Below are 21,431 nucleotides of genomic sequence, written 5' to 3' on the forward strand. Positions count from 1 at the left end.
TGGGTCTGCCACTATCTGTCTGTGAAAAATCATTAACGAATTAGTTGATGCAATGCATATTTTCCTTCATCTGAAAACCATAAATAATATGCACAATGAAATGCAACGTTGACTTGATTATCATTTGTATTATTCATGGAGTTAGATGGCATAGAAAAAACATTATTAACAAATAAGATTTTCAAGACTTGAGTAATTTTTTATTGAACTCCTGGGCATTGGAAGTTTGTTTTCCAGCAAACTTGCTTTACATTCTGTTAAGTTGATTTGGCACTTTGCTAATATTATTATAAATCACAAAGTTGCACGTTGTGCGCTTTTCAGTTTGTATCATTTGAATTTATATTTAGGGAATTATCCTTGATTCTTTCAAGATGTTTTTCTTTGAAGAATTACGCTGTTCCATGTTCCTTTTCTCCATTATGTGGTATTTGAAATTACTTCTAGCGTCTTGGTTGAATCATCTTTTTACTTGATATGTAATTTGGTTCTACAGTTCAAATTTGTTGCAAGTAGAAATTTTTCTTCAAATTGAGATTTGACAGATTTCTTAATTTCAATTCCCTTTCATTTTTTAAGGTTCCTGTCATTTCAATTCTAAATGATGATAAACATACTAATTGCAGTAATTGTTCTGCATGTTCTAAAATTTCATGTCAGTTGATTAATGTAATCAAGTGTTGTCCCAAACGTTCATACATATTTAGTCAGACTGCAGATTTGAATTACATGTAGGAAATTGAAAGCCATGAATACGAGGCCTGTTGAAACTTATGACTTCGAATATGTCCGTGCACAGTATGAGAAAAGAAAGCAGTCTCTTCCACTATGCACAGTGGCACCACCACAGTGTAGTGATGCTGTGGTGATGCCACTGTGCTCAGTGGAAGGAGACAGCTTAATCCGCCTTTGTAGTGAGCCAGTTGCTGTGTGATGGCTGCTTTCGATTTTCTCAAGATCCCCAATTGAGTTCATCAAAGTTGCAGCACGTATAAAGTTAGTTGATTCTCAAAACTAAACAATTCATAAGATTCAGCATGTGTTGGAGATGATGATATGAGTGAACATCATCGTCTCCATCGTGAGTATGCATTAGGAATGGCTCAAGCATTATCAAAATGGGCAAATGTCGGATAGTGATGAGCATTCTGGGGGGCAATTAACAGCTCAGATTGCAGCTGTTGTTTAGAGGGTGGAAAATCTGGTAATGATAGATTGACTACGAGAGGTTGCCAAAGAGGTTGGTATAAATGATGATTATATGCATGCAATCTTGTGTGAAGATTTGAAGATGTGCAGAATGGCTGTTAAGTGGCAGCAAGCTCAGTGTGTTGTATTGTGTTTCTAAGTCCTCTGTAATTTTTCTCTCCAGGAGAAAAGAAGAACATAAATGGTAGAATTCTCTAGATGCAAGTCCGTAACTGGGCCTGAAACCCCTTTCAACTAATAGCTCAGAAAAGTCATGTGACATTTGTGTATGAAAAATTCTAAATTAGATCTCTATTATAATGGAAAAAAGCTGTGGCATACTTCTAAGAACCAATGAAATATTTCGTACCTTCTTAGTAGTAGGAAGAGCAGTTAGCTTTAGATAGTTTTTCTAATTGAAATGTAAATTAAAGAAAAGAAATGCTCTGTTGGTACCAAGTATAATTATGATACCAAGAATATTATTTTGAAGCAATCTGATACATTTTTTAATGATGGAAGCATTTGAAACTTAATGTCAAATAAAAGACGTGTCGCCAATGATTAATTAAAATTCCAAACCAAATCGGTAACTGGTTATTAAGCTGCAGCATTTTTTAGCTATTTAAACTATGGTGAGGCATTGTATCTATGAATCAAATTGGATATCAATTCATAGAAGATTCGGATCAAGTAGAGGTTTTGTTGTGATTAATGCTAATTCCAAGATAACTGATTTAAGGAAACTTAAGTCAACGAAACTGGAAGGTGAGATTTGGAATGCAAAAGTAAAGCAAAAAACTGCCATTGTGTTTTATAGTTGTCAGCTAAGTTTTGCTTGTGATTTAAAAACAATTTCACCTGCTGGTATTTATTTAGGATAATGTTATAAGTTAGCAGTTTACCAGATGGTTACGTACATTGTTTACATGTATGCTTAGTACTTAACATTGCATTTTATTTGCATCATCTTTGCATAAAATTTCACATATGCTATTATAGTATAAACTTTTTGTATCTTTTTTTAAATACATTTGCATTGCTTGGAAAAGGCTTGAATAGTTCTGCAAGATTGAGTCAATGATTGTTGTTTTGAGAAATACAATTTTTCAAAATATTTCTTTTGTGTGTGTGTGTGTGTGTGTGTGTGTGTATGGTTCATGTGATTATAAATTGAAGTTTTACATCTGTGCTGGCTGGCACTGGAAAATTTCTTAACCTTGGGGTCACTGCTGGCAACAATGCATCTAATTAATCCCAATTTTTTAAATGCTTGCCTGCAGATTTTATGTATTTGGGTCCCACAAGTAACGACTTTATTGATGTTAACTCGTAGGTAGTTTACCATATAAACTATTTCTAGGTCAACTCCAGCTAATTTGTCAACAAATCCATTGATCTTTTTAAAGAAATTTACCACCGAGCATTTAGTAAGGGTAAATGACAATCCCCATTTTGAACTATTTAATAATGCCATGTAGATTCTGTGCTAGAATTAATCGATCCTCATCCACAGATATCACCCGATAAATCAGTGTCATCCGTAAATAGCCTAATCTTACTTTTCACTTCATGGTTCAAATCGTGAACAAATATCTAGAAAAGCAATGAAACGATTGCATATCCCTTAGGTACCCCCAACGTCACTTGAGCACTGTTGGAACTAGTGCATCAAGGACTACCCTCTGTTCCCGCTCTGAAATAAAGTCTTCAACCCAAGTTATTGCGCCCTTGTTCATACCTGCGACCTTTAATTTATGAATGAGTTTACAATGGGGAACCTTATCAAGTGCCTTTTGAAAATCTAAAAAGATAGCATCCACTTGCCTATCACTTTCACCCGATAAAAGTAAGTCGTGTTTAAATAATCCTAATTGGGTTTCGCATGAGCTGGTTTTCCTGAATCCTTGTTGATTGTCACTTAAAAAGTTAATTTTATCAAGGTATCTCATTATTGAACTGACGATTATGTGCTCTAAGATTTTGCAACAGATAGAAGTGAGAGATTTAGGTCTGTAATTACTGTGGTCCTCCCTGTCACCACTTTTAAAAATGGGCATTATTTGCGTGGTTTCCCAATTTTTAGGGACTTTGCACTCTGTGAGGGATTTGTTAATTATAAATTCAAGGTACGGGGCAATGTTAGGAGCTAAATGTTTTATTACCTTAGCTGGTATATTTTCGGGACCTGGGGATTTGTTGGGTTAAATCTCTTTGAGCAATTTGACAATTCCTTGTTCGTCTGCTGCTATATTTGCCACAGGTTCAGTGTGCATTGTTGATACGTGGTGGCAACATCATCTGTGAAAATGCTTCGGAAGAATAAATTTGGAATGTTAGATTTTCCCACAATGTCAGTATGAATGATATTGTTACCAACTTTTAAGCAAGCCACAGTTTGCCTCTTTTACTTCCCTAACATACGACGAAAACGCTTAAGTGTCAATGTCCAAATACAATAGTAAGTGTAATCCAGTGTCTAGTACTTCACGTTTAAGGTCTTGTAAGGTGCTTTGTAATTGTGTTTTGGTTTCAATTTTAGAGTTTCTATACTTGTCCAATAACTCCGAGGATGATGTGTTCTTGCCTGCTTTCTTTACCCTAGAGTGTAGCATTCTCTGCTTTTGAAGGGTTTTGTCCCCGATGGTACAATAAAGGGGTTTGATTTTTTGTACCACCTGCGATTTGCTTTAACATACTTAATAGGGATGAAATCTGCAATGCCTTTTTTTATAATATTGACAAATTGTGTCCAAGTTTCTTCCACGGTGGCATGACAGAAGTGCGCTTTGAAGTAGTGATGAGTTTAATGGACTGGCAAAATTATTGAAGTCTGCTTTATGGTAATTATTATTTTTCTTTTTTAGTTAGCAATCTTTTTCATTTCTATGTCAAAGTTGACATTGATGGAATTATGGTCCCTCAAGCTCTCATCATTTGAAAAACTCATAATACACTATGGTGTGTTCGTAAGAAATAGGTCCAATATGCTCTTTCCGCGGGTGGGCATGCTTACTGCTTGATGGAGGAAGTTTCTTTGCCTCAATTTTATTGAGGAATTACATGATTTGCGGTCGAGGGTCCGAGATTTAACCCAATTGATACCAGGGAGATTAAAGTCACCACCAATTATGCTGAGTCTGTTATTACTTTAATGTGTAAATTGGTATTTTTGTTCATTAAGTGTTTTAACATCTGAGTCTGGAGGTCTATAGAAAGAGTATAGGTGAATGTTGGGTTGATTAGATCGCTGTTAGGTGCATCATATACTTTCTACGTTATTATTTTCAAATATATTTTTTGCTTTCAAAAATACTTTTCTCTGCTACAAACACTCCTCCAGGTCTTGTACCTCTATCACGTCGGTAAACTGTGAAATCTATTGGGAAAATTTTTTGGTTGTTTATATTATCACACTGCCAACTCTGTCCCTAATACTATATCAGCGGAATAACTTTGGATTATGTGCTCGAGGTCCGCTGTTTCCTGCTATTTAGTACAAGGATAGATAGATTATTTTCCATTTTGATTGATGTCCGTATTTATGTCTGACTGTAATTTAGTACGAATTTGTGGAGAAGTGCGTGTCAAATGTCTTTCTATCTCAATGCCAGTGTTGTCCATCTCTTTTATAATTTTATTAACAATTTTATCAGCACTAGCCCAAAATATTCGTGGTCCGTCAAATGACCTACTTTCTCTCCTAAAAAGGCCTACAGTGGTTGAGTATCCTATCCTATCTTCATACTTATCACGGTGATCCTGAAATGCACTCCTCAAAGACTGAAATTTCTTGGCTGATTGGTTAAAGCTTCATTTTATTCTAATCTGACTGAAATCAGTCCTTACTTTCATTCTTATTAACAACATATCTGATAACTAATAATGCTTTTATAAATAAACCACCAGTAAAAAAACTTATGTTTCATGTATTTAGTACTATAATAAATATTTTGGAGTGGCTACTGATGCTAGCAGCTGATGGCTTTGCTGCTGATTTGTAACAATGGGTCTCTAAATATTTCATTTTTTATTACTTGTTATTATTAAAACCCTAAGCTCATTGTTAAGCGCAGTTGTTAATTATCAGATCCCCCTCATTTATTATTTGCCATTTAAATATCCTTGTTTGCTGCTTATATTAAGTCATACTCCCCAGTAAAAATATAAAATGAAATTGGACTTCAGGGCATGCAAATGGTTTAGGGAAAAAGAAATGAACTAGTAGCAAAAAATTAATTTATTGAAGAGCCCCTAAAATTAGGTCACCCTCATCACTTTATTCAATGAACATTTTAATTTAAGAATGCATGCCTCAATTGAAGAAAAATTAAATGATATTTCATTAAATAGGAAAAAATAACGTTTTCAGGTCCATGGTCTGTTCATGTAGCTTTTTTAATGTATTTTTGCATTATATTACTAACTAGGCTGTTTGAGCTGTGGAAAAGATGGATGCGACAAATTTTATTTGAGTTGAACAGAAAACTAAAAGTGGTGAGAGTGAGAGTAGAAAAAAGGGAAACAAAGATAATGTGTAAAAGGTGCTGCTTGGATACTTCTTGTAGATGATGTTGCTGTAAACCACAAGGGAGCAGTGTAGTCAATGGATGAAATTGATCCTAAAGATGACATTTGAGGTATATAGTGGTGAAGCATCGCATTAAATGGTTGGGTAAAGGTCTTTGAGGTTGTTTAATGATTATTGAGTGTTAAGGTGGACATTAGTTGAAGATTAATGGGTGGCACAGATGAGTGGTGGCATTTTGGTTACTTATGTGAGGTTAATGGGAGGAGGATGGAGGATACGATCCAAGAAGTTTAAATAGTAAGGAGACCTTTAAAAGAGAAGGTGGGTGAAGGAGATAATGGGAAAGGCTTTCAAAAAAAGAACAGAAGCCACAGCTATTTTGATGCAAATGTCTTCTTCGATAGTTTAATGGTTAATTTCTAACTTATTCACTATCCGGAAATAATGAAGCTGTGATGATGGAGGGAAGGAATGAGGAGTGGGGGAAAATGAACCATGAGGATTGGAAAATGCTGTATGCATGGAGTAGGAAATTGAATCAAAATGGGCAGGAAACATTCTAATTAGCTGATACTTGCTGTAGTTAAGTAAGGATAGAAAATAATGGAACCTTAATTTACATGAATTCTGTAGATTAATATTTAAGGAGGAGATAGATATTCATGGGGATCAAGCTAGTAAGTGGTCAGGGGGACTTTCAAGAAGGTGGATGTCATTCACCAAGAAAAATTCAGACTTCTCTTTTCCACGGGAAAATTTATTAAAATAAATTCCTTATGCATTACATTTTTATGTTTGATTGTTACATGATTATGTTTTACGAATGGATTTCCAAAAAGTATCGGCCTCAACTATCTCTTAAAGTGAAAGTCATTGGTGGTTTTGGATCAGTTTGTTTTTACCAGGTGTTGAGTATGTTGGATTTATCTGGGCTCTTGAGCAAGTGTACATATTATACATTGCGTCATGTTATGGGGTGAGGGACATTTTACTGTGCAAATTTCAGTTTTTTTGTGTAAGGATCAATATTTAAAAGTCAAGTGTGGGAAATGAACCATTATTGGGAAAATATTCAACTAGGGATGGAAATAAAGGTAGCTTTTGGTATTTCTGTTTAGGGGATTTGGAAAGAGCAGTGGAAGTGGCTATTAATATTTTGAATTTGTGTTTACGGGGATACTCTGTATCATCTCAGTTTTGTAGCCTAGAGAAATTTCAAGTTTTAAATGTATCTTAGCTCTTTTGAAATTGCATCATTATTTGAGAGGGATGAAGAGGAGATGTTTTATTAGAAATTGAAAAACTGACAATTTGTGTTTAACATGGTGAAAGGAAGTTGAAGGAATATGATATTGACTGGAAGGTATTCCTGTGTTGCAAAGTCTAGTAAATGCAAGAAGGTGGTTTGTAACAATAGGAAAGGTCAATGTATTAAATAGAACTTGTGTAGCATTCTTTCTGCCCATGAAAACTCCTTTGGCCATGTTTACATTAATAATCCCTTGTTTTGATTTATCTTGATCATGTGGCAGAACACATTACAACTTGAGAAAATGCATTAAACTTAAAGATTCAAGATCTAATTGCCGGATAATGAAATTGAAGCAGTGACTGATATTATGTGAGGTGTTTGCATATTGATTGGATCATGAACATCCTCCAGGTGAAAAATTTTGTTTCCCCCAAGTTGTCTTGAAGATTAAAGCCGTGCATGCTTTAAATGGGATTTATTTTGCTAATACCTTCATTATTTTAGCACATTTAACTCTCCAGTGAAAACATAAGTTAACCATGCTTGACTTCAACTATTGGAGTGGAAATGTTTACCATTAGAATGGTGAGATTAGACATTTTGATACCATATTTTTTTCATATTTTGAGAATTATCCCTGAATATGCAGTGCTTAAAATTAATTTATTTACTAAATAAATTTGTAATTTAATTAGTTCATTTTCAGTACCAAATTTAGGGCCATCAATGAAATAATTTCAGTTTAAGGATTGAATTGTAGATGAAGGTAATCAGTGGCAATCAATCACTCTGATGTCCATTTAATATATTGACAGATGAATTGCATAAGTTGTTTTTGGGCTTTGACTCATGAAAGTATATTAAAGGTTAAATCTGATGCATCTTCCCAGCGGCATGTTGTTCAAGGTGATCCATCTCCTTTTATATAAGCAGAATGCTCATTTGAAGGTTCCATACTGCTTCTGGGGATTACCATCGCGTAGGTTGGCTTGTTGGACAACAGTCTAGCCTCTGGTCCTGGAGACGTCTTCAGGTTGAAGTGATTTTCATTGTACAAATACAGTATACATATAGAAGACACTGGCTAATCCAGAGCGCTCTGATTGGCTGTAACTTGGCCTAAAGGTGGAATTACCCTTTTCCACATGGAAATCAGGGCAATCCTCATGGTTAAAATTATTGGGAACTAATGATGAGCTTCTCTGAGTGGGATGATGGTGTGGTTGTGCTTCTTAATATCAATCGGTATGGGTTTTCTTGCATTACACTGAATGATCAAGGCTGCTGTTAGGTATTCTGCTCACAAATACAGCCAGAAAGGGCGGGACACTATTCTGTTCAATCTCCATGGTGAATTTTATGGCAGGATTTTGCTGATTTAGGTGTTTCAAGAATGACTAATTCTTCTCTCCTATGTGGCCAGATGATGAGGGTGACATATTGAATCCAAAGAGATGGTTTCTGTGGGTTAAACTCTGTTGCCTTCTGCTCGAAATTCTTCATGAAAATGTTAGTCACTGCAGGAGAGAGTGAAGATCCCATGGCTGCACCTTCCTTCTGTTGGAAACACTTATCATTCCAAAGGAAGTATATGTTCCTGAGGCAGAATTCTGCGAGATCGGGGAAAACCTTAGGTAATCCCTCCGTGGTTAGGTCTTTGATGGGTAGCATGGAGTCATCAGTTCGTGTTTTTGTGAATGGAGTGACTACGTCAAAGCTCACCAGCACATTTCATTCCTGGACTTTGGTGTTTTGAATGATGTGAATGAAATTTTTGGAGTTTTTCATAAATGAATTGGTTCTTCTGGTGTAGGGTTGGAGGGCATGTATTGCACCAGCTTTTAGGTTGGTGCGTTGATGTTGCTGACGATGGATAGTAGCGGGATCCACTCATTGAGAACTTCAGGTAGACTGTACAGGTATAATAGATTGGTTGACAATGGAAAGAGTTTCCGTTTTTCTTTTACTGGAATGGCTGATTGTTTGTTCTTCACTCAAGTAAGTTGTTCTATCTTTGCTGTGGGGTTACTCTTCAAATCAGAGTAGGTGCTGCTGTTCAATAAGGCCGCAATTTTGCTGTGATAGACCTCTTTCTTCATAATGACTGTAGCATTACTCTTATCAGCTGGTAGGACAAGAAGTTCCATACTGTCATACAGCTCTTTGAGCACTTAGCATTCCACAGCAGTGGTATTTGGTTTGGGTGGTTTTGCCTTATGGAGGATCTAAGTGACATCCTCCCTTATCTCGTTGGCCTGATTTTTCGGTAGCTTCTGCACTGCATCTTCGACTCCTATAACGATATTTTCTTTTTGAGTGATGGCAAAGTTGAGACCCTTGGGCAGGATGGAACAAGTATCTTCACTCAGTACCTGGTCTGTTAGGTTGATCAACGAGTGGTCGTTTTCAGGACCAGGGGTGATCGGATGTTGGACTTGGTAAGGTTTCTGGAACTTCTTCATCTGTTTCTCCTTCAATAAAGTGATGGTTTTTGTGCATGAGATGCTGGTGATCTTATCTATGGTCTCCCAGTCCTCCGTCAAGATGTAACTTAGTTCTAAATGCAGGTGATGTAGTTCTTTCAAGGCGTGATCCAATTCGTATCGGATATTATGCACTCGCTCCCGAAGAAGTGAGATGCTCCCTCATAATAAAATTTTCCAGGCAGCCTTGCTCTGAAGGTAGTGTTTAAGAGTGAAACAGGATGGTATTGTGTCAGAGTCTCTGTATGAGTAATGTGGAAGAAACGCCAAGGGAGAGAGAAATTTGCCATTCTTTCTTAGGTTCTTGGATCTCTTCATCTTCCTGTGTACGTCCTCCCCGAAGAGGCAGTTGAAATTAATCTTAAGGCTTCCTCGTCATCGATCTGATGAAGGTTCCATGCTACTTCTGAGAATTACCACCACGTAGGTTGGCAGCTTTACCCTCAGTCCTGGAGGCGATGTCTTAAGGTTAAAAACTTTTGCTGTGCATGCATCTTCATTCTTGCATTCAGAATCTCCACAGACCCTCTTTTGCATGCCATACTTCTCGGAGTGAGTTTAGACACACACCTGGGATAGGATAGTATCCATAGTCATAATCGCTCAGATTCAACCTTGTAGAGGGTGGCCTGGCATTTTTTTGAGATATCACCAAAAGATGGCAGTATAGTAGACCCAAACAGCTTATATCCTTGAAAGTCATCAAAGGGAGAATGTGATCATTATTGAAGTATTTAAGAGCGTAAATCCAGAATATCAGCTCCACTTTCCTCTGGCTTGCTACCAGGCTATGCATAGACTCTGACCAGACCTAGACTATAGGTCTTCTACTTGTAAAATTAAATTTAAAAGAGTTACATTTTGTTGAAAAATCATTTATCAGTCAGAAAGTTCCTGCTCAAACAATTTCACTGTTTGCTTGCAAAAATATCACCAATTCATCATATTTATAAAATACAGGGTGCGTTCCAAAATTATGCAAATGAATTTCCTGCGTAGCTCCTATTGGTCGAAGTGGGATCAAACCACTTGGAGTAGGTGGGGGAACGCTAAACTTTGTCGCGAAACTGCTCCCAGTGCTCTCCAAGCTGTGGAAGTGGCAGGACGTCAAGTGTTTGGGTGTACCAAGTGGGAGCAATTTCCCCTTGCCAGCATAACTATAAATGTAGAGATATCAAAAATATATCAAAAAATTTGCTTTTTTAATGGCATGATTTTCTTATTTTCATTAGTGCTTCTACAGGGTTCGTCCGGAAAATAAGTGTACTGAGCTCAGGAAAAAAAATTTATTACACTTTTACATATCTTAAGCTAATATTCCTCAAAATAGGACCCTTGTGAGTCGATACACTTTTTCCAGCGGCGTTCCCATTCCTGGAACGCTCCCGCGAAGGCATCATCGGGAACCTCTCGAAGACTCGTCGTCGACCTCTTCTCTGCCCTCCACAAACATCTTGTGCCACCGAAAGATCATGTTTCTGGACATGGCTGACTCCCCGTAAGCCTGGTTAATCATACCGACAGTTTCGGTAGACGATTTCCCAAGCTTTACCGCAAATTTGATGGAATAACGCTGCTCCAAAAACTTCGGCATCGCGTTCCGTGACGTGGGTCGAAGCGTGGAGGTTCGCGTTAACAGAGCTCCTCACTACACCACACCTCAGAGCCGACTGCCTTTTTCAGCGTCGCTTGCCAACATACCCCCCTCCAATCGCAGCCCGTCAGAGCGGTGCTGGGCGCGCCTGGAGCGGTGGGAAAAAATCAGTACACTTATTTTCCGGACGAACCCTGTACTATGATATTCGTTTTGCCTGCATAGTTTGCATTTCAAAATTATTATTATTATATAATGCTCTCGCAATTAGGCAATTGTCCTGGTGGCAGCCGTCAAGTCTGGTCCATGGACCCTCCATGCACATACATACTTACACAAAAAGAACAGATATGAGACAAAATGCTCTTGTATACAATGGCACTTTAAGATTACCAATTGCACCTTCACCATCACATAAAGGCTAGGTTCACACCATAACTGCGACGCCCATCGCCGCACTCCGTCAATAATCACGTACTCTTCAATTTCATATACCGATCAAAATCACGCACCGATAACGCATCATTCACTTTTGCAATGCAACTTCTCAAGCCGTCCACATCACATACAAACAATATTTTTAAAAGTACAATAGTATAATAATCACTGATTAATGAAGTTTATCACCCAGTGGCTGCTTTACACTTATTCTTAAAAGTCCTAAAATTGGATGGAAAGGGCTCAAACCTTCAGGCAGCTGGTTTCATTCAACAATACAAGTTCTGTTTAAAAAAGAGTATTTTTTCTTGCTTGGTTTTTGCGTTCTCTTTTTTATTTTAAAATTGCGGTCGTTTTTTTCTTTAAGTTTGGTTTTTCTATCTCTTTCCATAAATCTTCCCACGCTTCGTCATTTTTAACAATTCTATGCATCGCGCCTAGCCTGTACTCCTTTTTCTTCTATTTTTCAAACTCTCCCATTTCAGGATGTCCAACATTTCCGTGACACTATATGTTCTTTTGTACCTTCCGAGTACATATCTTGTTGCCTTTCTTTGAGCTTTTTCTGTCTTTTTAATGTCCCACCCCATATGGATCCCATGCTATGTACGAGTATTCTAGAATAGGGCTAACCAGTAGCTTATATGCTTTTTCTTTTGTGGCTACGCTATTTACTTTTAAATTTCTCATTACCAAATGAAGTACTTTAAATACCTTCCGTGTCACATTATCTACTTAGACTGCCCACCCAAGATCCCTCGTTAAGTAAACGCCTAAATATTTGCAATGACTGCTAAATAGGATTCATCCTCTAAAGATGGTGTAATTATCCTTTTGTGCATTATTTTTTTTGAAAAATTGATATGCTTACTCTTACAAACATTAATGGCCATATTATTTTTTATAACCCAGTCACCAAGGCGATCGATGCCATTTTGTAGTAAAACGCGGTCATTTACATGTTCTGCCCGTCTGTATATAGTGCAATCATCAGCAAGAGTCTTACTTAGGAGTGTAAATTATTTGGTGGATCGTTTACGTACATTAGGAAGAGCAATATCCCTAGAACACTGCACTGTGAAACTCCTGCTATAACGCTCGCCTTTCTTGAAAATGCATCCTCTATTTTTACTCTTTGAATTCTGCCTAAAAGAAAATTTTTTCTTGGTCTTTGTCTTGGCACTCGGTCGAAAGCTGCCGAAAAATCAACGATTACCGCATCAACATCCTTTCCTTCATCAATCGCGTCGCCGATATATTGGCTTAATCCCAAAAGCTGCGTTTCACAAGTATATCCCATTCTAAACCCATGATGGTGTTTGAATAGCCATCTATATCTTGTCCACAATTCCCGAATGTAGTGGGCAATATTTTTCCTGTGTTTTGCAAACAACTGATGCTATGCGTACCGACCTATAATTTTTGGCTGTTGTTCAACCCCTTTCTTGAAAATTAGTGTAATGTTTGCTTTTTTCCAATCATTAGGCAAGTCATTATTTTTTAAAGTTACTTTGAATAGATGAATCAGGTACAAAGCTATTGCGGTATTACCCAGTTTTAGAATGTCAATTGATATATTGTCCGGTCCCACTGACTTATTTTTTCTCATCTTCTTTATTTTTTCTCATCTTCCTTATTTTTTACACAAAATATGAGTCCTCCACGATAATACCGTTTGTCGAGGGAAGTAAGCTGTTTTGTGCTGTTACCCTGATCTCTCTGTCGTGTTTGAGCTATTTAGGCAAGCCTTATTTTCCTTTTTGTTTCCTGTGCCGCGAAAAACATCTGTGAAACGAGAGTTGAGAATATTTGCTATTTATACAGTGTCGGTCATAATGCTATTATCGTTAGTTTTTAATGTATTCACGCATTCCCTTTTGTCTTTCCTCGTTCTCATGTGTCTATAGAATTTCGTTGCATTCTCTTTCGACATTGCGTTGATTAGAAATGTTTCCTTTGCCTTTTTCATTTTCCTATTTAGGTTCCTCACCAATGTGCTGTTACGCTGTGACATTTCTTTACTTTCATTCTTTAATCTGTGTGCCTTTCTTACCGCTTTCATGACTTGTTTTACGGTTTTGTTGTGGTACTCCGGATCCGTATTCCGTTTCAAATTTTTAATGGGGATATACTTTGTTTGCCCTTTAAGAATTATTACTTTGAATGTTTCCCATATTTTCTCCACTACGAGCCCCTCCCGGAAACTTGCCCCTAAAAAATTCCCGAAACCCTTCCCTATCTGCCGGGGCATATTGCCACATTTTTTTTCATCCCCCATATCTCCCTTTGTTGATATCTTCCAATTCATCAGAAGTGTGCAAAATATCAACTTTTGCACCCTTGCACAGATGAAATGTTTGCTATATGTAGGAATATAGTGTGACCACGTGGCCTAATGGATAAGGCGTCGGACTTCGGATCCGAAGTTTGCAGGTTCGAATCCTGTCGTGGTCGTTCAATTATTTTGTGAGACTTTTTTATCTAATAAGATATAAAAAGCTGTTTGCGCCAAAAATTACTTTTAACTTCAAAAGAGAGAAAAATATATATGTATATATGTATGCAGTAAATATATTTAAAAAAGAGAATATATATATATATATATATATATATATATATATATATATATATATATATATATATATATATTCTCTCTCTCTCTCTCTATATATATATATATATATATATATATATATATATATATATATATAGAGAGAGAGAGAGAGAGACGGGATATATAGTGACGGGATAATTTACGATTCGATTTTCATTAATTTGCATAACGACGATTAAAAATCCAACGACAAAATTTTCTGACTTTTATGACAATGTGGGTCGCGGTAGTCCAGGGGATAGACTGCTGACCAGAGGGTCCCGGGTTCTATTCCTGGGCAAGTCTCTGGGCACCTGCAGCTCCACCCAAGCTATGTGATTTTTCGGATACCAGATCTTCCTGGGAAACCATAACCGGCACAAGGAAAGGAACTGGCCTCCCTACCCTGATGTGTGAATTTCACACGCCGTCGGGCTTAGTACTGGGTGAACTCTACCATCACCTACCAAACCGACCCTCAGGTTGATTACTGTGCTAATGATTTTTATGACAATACCGATACACAATTTGCTTTCAATAAATCTCTCTAATTGCTGGTCTTACCTGCATGCAAAAAGGGAAATCTGTGCGCGGATGACTTAGGGTTAAATTGGCCAACTCATATTCGTACATATATCTCATTGGGTAAAAACGATCATTGTCTAATCGATGAAGCATGAGCCATCTAACAGAAAATCACGTGTTGTACTTCACCGCCAGTTGTATAGTACCAATAAATTATACCAATTTCTAATATTTCCATTTTGAGTAGTACATTATAATTTAGGATTAAAAATAAGTCATGTATGACCTCAATAATAGTACACTAATTTTGTAACTTGAGTGATGAAATTCATAAATCCAATGTAACAATAATAATATATTCGTAACTTTCTATAGCCACTGATAGTTTTTCTTGGATCTCAAGTTGTTACAGTTAGCCTACGAATAGCTAAATACTTCATCCTTATTATTTATTATAAGTAATCTACCGGTGACAGTAGGTTTTGAACGAAAACAACCACCAAATAAATATCTCATCTCTCCTAACAAAACACCTGCCAACATCCTACTCTACAACACAATCCCTCTTCATCACCGTATACTTCCTTCCTCCCTTCATTCCGTCCAACATCCCTATCCTCTTGCTGCCCATTCCTTGTTTGCCTAGCAAACTCCCATCTATCACAGTCTTCAGCATCCCAATGCCAATCATTTGGGCCTGCAACCATCTTTCCTGCTTCCTAATAATTTTTCGCAACAATCCCCTCTCCTCCTCCACCATACCTAGCGCTTCCTCATTCGTTTTCCTTTCTGTTCATTTATTTTCTTCATCATCCTCCACTCTCACATTTCAATAGCCTCCAATTGACCCCCATCGTACTACGGTAGGAGAGATCTTACTAATAAAATTAAAGAGATAAAGTTTAGAACAGATAGATTTAAGATGCCAATTTTTCCACGAACGATACTGGATCATAATAACATTGTTCAACCTCGGTAGGGTCATGTTCGGGTAAAATTATTCTGGTGTGTATTCGCCCCCTGCCAGACATCCTGGCGGTGCCTTGCAGGTTATATATAAATAAATAAATCTACGCCTATCATCCAGCTTCAATGACCATGTTTCCGCGCCGTACATAACTACACTCCATACCAAAGTTTTAACGAGCCTTCTCGTAACATCCTTACTCAACGTCCATGCCATCCATTCCCTCCTCGTGAAAGCCTCTTTGCCTAACGAAATTCTTCCCCCTATTTCCCTACTCCCTCGACCATACGGGCTATAATTCAATATAGACAGTGGTATGGGAATACTTACATAGCATGCGACAACCCGTCATCGATCTGGGATGTAGGAATATAATATGGATACCGGCACACGGAGATTATTTCTTGAGATTTCTAAACTTTTCCCAACAATTACACATGATAATTTGATGAAATATCCATTACTATGGACACATATATTTATTATGGCGTCGTAGCTCGACCAAAACGGGCTGAAAGCACTCTCAGACCTCAAATCTCAGAAGATAAACATTATGCTGAAAAACGCACCACTACCGGGGTCTTTCTTAACCCCTAATCTTGGAACGGTAGAACGCAAAAACAGCCTGTAAATGACCTTCATAACTTGACCTGTGCCTGAATTTCCTCTAAGGAACGGTTTAATAATATGCAATGAAAGGAACTGATGGTATTGTCACTATTCATAACAATGGAATATGATCAAGGAATCACCAGGAGTAAGAACGGCAGTAATTGGCGTCGCTTCTGTGCGTAGTCAGCTGCCGATAAAAATACGAGGGTCATCCGGAAAGTAGTACCCGTTCGTGCCGCATGAAGTGCTGACGACGCGAGTAGCCGCTGGACGAGGTCAGATAGCTTCAGTGGCTTGTCTGCCTTCTCTGAGCCAAGTTGCGTGACGCTAGCATTGCCTGTGTTGTTTCTGTGATTGTTTACAATGTTTAAAAAAATTGAGAACGCCGCCAGTTGTGAAGTGAGGGCAGTGATTAAATTCCTCAATGCAAGAAACGTTCGCCCATGTGATATTCATCGCCAATTAAAGGAGGTGTATGGAGACAATGTAATGGACGAGTCGTCTGTTCGGCGGTGGTGTCGCAACTTCAACATGGGGAGGGGGAACACACACGACGATGAGCGTTCGGAGAGACCGTCTGTCATTACAGACCAACTGGTGAGCTCAGTTGACGAATTCGTGAGGAACGATCGGCGCGTCACAATTGATGACATCTGTGAGCATTTTCCCAATGTTTCTCGAACAATTGTTCATGAAATTGTTAAACACCATCTGCATTATGCAAAAATTTGTGCAAGATGGGTCCCTCGCGTATCTCAATGAGCTGGCGGCGAAGGACTATGCAGCAGGAATACAGAAACTTGTCACACGTTATGACAAATGCCTTAATTTGCTTGGAGATTATGTTGAGAAGTAGTTTAAAGTATCCTCTTTCAAATAAAATTTTTTATGTTTGTTAATATTTACTTTTGTGTCTTTATTTCACGAACGGGTACTACTTTCCGGATGACCCTCGTAGTTCCCGAATATTTACGAACGAGAAACCAGCATGCAAGGACAGAATAATGTTAGTTGCTTGCATTTTATGTCGCCCCTTACATTGCAAGGCATGCATATGTGAAATTATTATTAAGAAATTAGCAAAATTAATGCTTCCCCTTCGATTACATGATATTAGTTTAGCTAATCGAGAAAACTGTCCCCTAAAAATCTTTTACAAGCATCCATTGTAGCGTTCTTCTTATTCAAGTTGTCGTTTTTCGTCTCTGGATTCGGAAATTCACGTTCTTTCTGGAATTCGAGCCGAAGACTTGGCTGCTGTTCCGTTGGAAAAATGTTCGATAAAAACCACAGGATTTAATAGGTACCGTAGTTCCATCTACTCCTTTAGTTGGTGCTTATAATTTTTTCATCGGTGCAAGGTTCCCAGTAAGAACTGCTATCTCCTCTGCTTTCTCTTACAGCTAACCTTTTTTCAGCCTATTAACTTCCAATATCCTTACCGCTGTTCGTAAATAATTATTATTAGTGCTGGGTATGGAACGCCCTCAAAGCGATATCATATGGATCTCATTACTTTATGCTCCAGTTTAGTGTTTTGCACGCCAATCATCATTGATTTATAATTACAAAAAACCGTATCCATATCTGGAAGTCATATGCATCATCTTCTTAATATTAATGCTATCGTGCTGTAGTCGTAATGTTTCAAATCAAATGATTCTCCACGTTGAAAGTAATTGCTGAAATTAATTGCTGAATAATTTGTGACTACGCCCCCTGACTGTTACGTTTTGTTCGTTAAGCTATAGGCATATATTTTTTAATGCAACAATTTCAGAGTGTAAAAATCATTCGCCTTGACTGGGTTCCCAGTCAAGACGAATGCTTTTTACACTCTGAAATTGTTGCATTGAAATGCACATTAGTGGATGGCTCCGTTAAAAGTTACTGTTGCGGCATCTCCCGCAGTTTCTTTGGAATATTTTTTTTCTTAGGATTTTCAACGCTGCGTACGAGTAATGCTAAATTTATCCACTTCAGCTTCGTACGCATCATTGATACTTGAGGTGGCTTTAACAGTGAATTAGAACATTTTAAGGTGTGCGGCTCATAATTGGATCCCTTATTGTTATCGGATTTATGATAAATAATGCACACACTTCAGCATCAGACGAACCTTAACGTGAGGTTAGTACCAATTTAGAACCGTTTATCATGTATTTAGTCGTTCGAATTTCTGGTTTAATGCCATTATTCAAAAACATTTGGCGAATTTTAATTTTTCATGGAATATAGACACTTTTCGTATATGTTCAAAGAGGCATTTCTTTTATTTAGAAAAATAAATGAATTGAAAATTTGCATTTAATGGCTGCTATATCTTGTCACCTTTTGCCTCATGGAACTTCATTATTATCACTACGGCAACAAATAAATAGAATCAAAAGTGATGCGGCAGTCGTTTACAGGTAAAAGTTCTGGTATTACCTTCGTGGATAGTTATTTTGCTATTTGACTGTTCCTCAGGCGGCCGTCTCCAGGCTTCCCTTTAATTAAATATGAATATTTTGGTATTAAATATGAATATTTGTTGTATTTTAAACTCTTCGTCTACTTTAGTGTGTAATTTCCGGTTGTATACTTGCCTTAACTGCAATTGCTGCACCCACCATTCGGTTAAGTTTATGAATTATTAGTTGGCCAAAAAAAAAGAAAACTTTGTTTTGGAATGTGTTGATAATCATATGTTGATAGAATAGAGAATAGGGAAGGATGATATAAATTTAGTGGATTCTGTCCTGTAGTAAATGACACCTGGACGATGTAAAATACAAGTAATATAATAAAACAACTGTAATGGTATAATAATTACTATCAAATAACTATAGGCTTAATGTTATAACGTCCTCGTCATCTTAATTAAACAATCGGTATTAAGTGTAGACATTTTAGAAAAGTTAATTTTTTTATCCAGTCAACAAAAATGACTTTAATTCAACCCGAAGTTCGTTTAAATGGATGAGTCTGGTATTAACAATACTTGAATTTCGCACTAAGCTCTTTAGGGATTAGTACGAGGTTCAAGCACTCCAGTTAGGGGAGTATTTTGTTTGCCTATTTCGTTTGAAAACGTTCTGGTATCCGGAAAATAGTGCACTTCGGTTGTATCTATGGATGTAATGAGGTTTCACCCGGCGTTAAACTGGGAGTGTCAAAAGCCATCATCCAGATTTGAAACCGTCGGCAGCTAAACACTCTACCCGCTAAGCCACCTCATCGCCCGACAATAATTTATAATCATTAATTAACATAATTAATTAGAATTCGACAGTTATTTCTAATGATTTTATTGCCATTCAAGATACCGACTGTTAGTTTCAAACATCCTCGGATAGAAAGTGGTGTGACGGAGCTATTATCCCAATATCTTAAGTTGAAAAACCATGCGGATTATATTTCGTGCCATGGCGAAATATCATTTACTTGACCTAGACCATTGCGTAACGCTGTTCTGTGGTCTTCTGAGAACAATCCTCAATGATGTGAGCAGTGGTATTGTCTGAAATGTTGTAAATAATTACGTTCAAGGCTGCCAACAGAGCAGATTGAACAGCAGAAGTGTGATCGCTGTTTTTTAATACTACTACTCGTATCTTAACCAATGGGATCTCTAATCGATCGCAAAAGTAATTAAGGTTCACAAGACTGCCCATTTGTCTTTCATTTTCCCTCGATCGATTCATATCGAGAAAGCAAATCATCGATTGAAATAATTTTGACTTTCCAGAGCGTAGTATTCTTAAACTTTGAAAGTGTTATTCTCGACTCCACTATTACTCCAGTACCAGTTTCTCATAATTGCCTTAAGGTGTAATTAATGAGGTATTTATTTTTTGCAAAATTTCATAATAAGGTGCAAAACTACTAGAGTACTACTTAATTTGGGCTTCATCATCATGGATTGCTAAGTTACCTAATTTTGTAAAATTTTGGCTGGAAACGTCCAGTCACATGTGAGTCGAATAGATTACTTACAATAATAAAAAGATTAAAGTGGGAATTTAAGTACTAAATATGTATTCGCCAGATATATAGGCGTGAAGAGAATTATAGCAACATGAAAAACAACAAATTTAGTTTATGACAGAGTGAATAATGTAGGAATAATGTAATTGACCGTAAATCCTTCTCTAGTGTGATACCCAACCATTTAGATGTATGTCACTATGATTATTTACTTGAAAATGTGCTTAAAACATGAGCTTTAAGAATAAGAATTTATTGATATTTATACTATAGTAAATACTTATACATTAATGTAAAATATTTGCGCTAAATACTAATATTTTTGCATTTAATATTTAGTATTTATTCATATTTGAGCTGAAAATACGTCTTATAATGATCGGCTTTCGTTCACGTATGCAACTCATGTGCCTTAACTGTGGCGAATGGAAGAAAGTAACATTTGTTAAACACATATTGGGAAGCTATAGTGCTGGAAATCATTAATTAAGGACTAATACTCTATAATTAGACACCATATCGAATATGGCACAAGCATTTGGAAGTAATTTGAAAAAAAATTAATTTAAAAATCGACCAAAATGAATGAAAGTGCCGGCTAGTTCCTGGCGGAACTGCTATGAAAGAATACAAAATCTCTCCCTTACAGGTACTAACTCTGAAATGGGAGCCTCTGGCAACAAGAAGACACAATGATATTTTATTTCATTGCGCAGAGATTCGTCGTCTCAGGTGTAACTTCGTGAAGTAGATTACCAACGTTTTTCGTTACCTCTCCCGGGTGAAACACATACGGAGAATATATGGAGAAGCTAACAAAAAATTAGCATTTATTTGAAGAGTACTGGGTAAATGTGATGAAAAGGTCAAAGAGAAATATTATCTTTCACTGTTTAGACCTTATTTAGAATATGCTTCAAGTACATATATGGGATCCTCATGAAGTCGGATTGATTGCCGAATTGGATCGTGTGCAGCGTAGAAAAGCTAGATTTTTAAAACGTTGCCATGATAAACTTAGCAGCGCATTCAAAATATCAAAGGAGCTAGGCTAGGAATCACTCAATGGAGCGAAGGTCAGATTACAGATTAAATCTCTTGCATAAATTGGAAGGGCGTGTATTTAGCATTAATATTGAAAATGTATTATTACCCCATCGTACTACGGTGGGAGAGATCATGTAAATCAAATTAGAGAGATTAATTATAGAACAGATAGATTTAAGATTTCATTTTTCCACGAACTATAAGGGATCAGAATAACATTGTCCGACCGCGG

General features: G+C 37.1%; 1 non-coding gene across 1 annotated transcript; it reads left to right on the forward strand.

Moving 5' to 3' along the window:
* The first annotated feature begins 13,867 nt into the window (after positions 1–13,867).
* TRNAR-UCG (transfer RNA arginine (anticodon UCG)) lies at positions 13,868–13,940 on the forward strand. The gene has a single exon. It is a non-coding gene; the product is annotated as a tRNA-Arg (tRNA).
* The last annotated feature ends 7,491 nt before the right edge of the window (positions 13,941–21,431 follow it).

The sequence above is a fragment of the Hetaerina americana genome, unplaced genomic scaffold (assembly GCF_022747635.1).
Source record: "Hetaerina americana unplaced genomic scaffold, ioHetAmer1.1.p SCAF_4, whole genome shotgun sequence".
NCBI lineage: Eukaryota > Metazoa > Arthropoda > Insecta > Odonata > Calopterygidae > Hetaerina > Hetaerina americana.